This window comes from Pinus tabuliformis, chromosome 9, assembly GCF_031772625.1.
Source record: "Pinus tabuliformis cultivar Carrire ecotype Pingquan chromosome 9, CPIR1, whole genome shotgun sequence".
Taxonomy (NCBI): Eukaryota; Viridiplantae; Streptophyta; class Pinopsida; order Pinales; family Pinaceae; genus Pinus; species Pinus tabuliformis.
This window is the reverse complement of record NC_142307.1, coordinates 1,375,720,035-1,375,721,121: the sequence shown is the minus strand read 5'-3', so window position 1 is coordinate 1,375,721,121 and position 1,087 is coordinate 1,375,720,035. Positions and strand designations below refer to the sequence as shown.

Below are 1,087 nucleotides of genomic sequence, written 5' to 3'. Positions count from 1 at the left end.
ATTAATGAAATGAAGGGAGCAATAACAAAACATTAACATTTATGAAAGCATAAATCATAAATATATGAATATAAAATAAATAATTTTCATGGCGGTATCAAATATCATCGATGCATCCCTTCTGGCTGATCCTCTTGGTCAAAACCAAAGAATAAATCATAAATAAATATGAATATGAATTTAAAATAAATACCTGTCATGGCTGTACAAAAAATTCCTTGGGCTCTTGCTGCTACCGCCGTCTCTGGCAAGGCCTAGGCTGAAGAATACAGTTCATAGGCATGGTTCTCAAGGCCAATTCTAGAAGCTGAAGAATACAGTTCATAGGCATGATTCTCAAGGCCAATTCTAGAAGCTGATCTTTATTCCGCTGTAACTCTTCTCTAGAATTAGGGAATTCCATTAAATTTTTCCGTTGTTGTTGCACAGCTGCCGCATGAATCATGTCAACTCTGGAATAAGCTGGCATCGTCGAGCCTGGACTATGTGGATTAAGAACACGCTCCGCTGCAGAGGTGTACTGAAGGAGATCCGCGTGGGCAGCCGCCAGTTCCTTCTGTAGCTGTTGCACCTATCTCTGCAGCGTGGAGATCGCTCCAACGCACCGATAAACGGGATCTTTCAAGCGAGCTTCGGCTTCATATGCCAGAGAATTCACCGCGTCCTCCCGTTGAAGGGGCTCCAAATCGTTGAGTAGTTTGGCCACGTTGCTTGCTCGGAAGATCTTGTGAATGTTGGCAAATTTTTGAGGTTCTTCCGGAGGAAAATACGGCACAAATACACACTCTGAGTTTGAAGGCAGCGCAGGGTGAGTTCGACGAATTCGAAGCCATCTCTGCCATTAAACATAAACCATCATGGTTTACTATGGCGGAAAAGAAATCAGTAAATGGCACATAAATATGACTAACTGTAAATAATTATTTAAATCAGTACAGAAAATAACAACAGAACGCACCTTTTCTTGATATAGAGATTTTTGTAATTCCCAATGGGCACACTTAGCTGCAAGATCGAAATCGTCCGGGTAAGTACCCGAATTGGGTTGCTGAAATTCCACAGGTGCACGCAATTGAGCAAATCTTGG

The 1,087-nt window shown here is 41.9% G+C and overlaps 1 pseudogene; it reads right to left on the bottom strand.

Annotated features, from left to right (window-relative positions):
* Positions 1-232: 232 nt before the first annotated feature.
* On the bottom strand, positions 233-833 carry LOC149153603 (LOB domain-containing protein 25 pseudogene; annotated as a pseudogene).
* Positions 834-1,087: the final 254 nt, after the last annotated feature.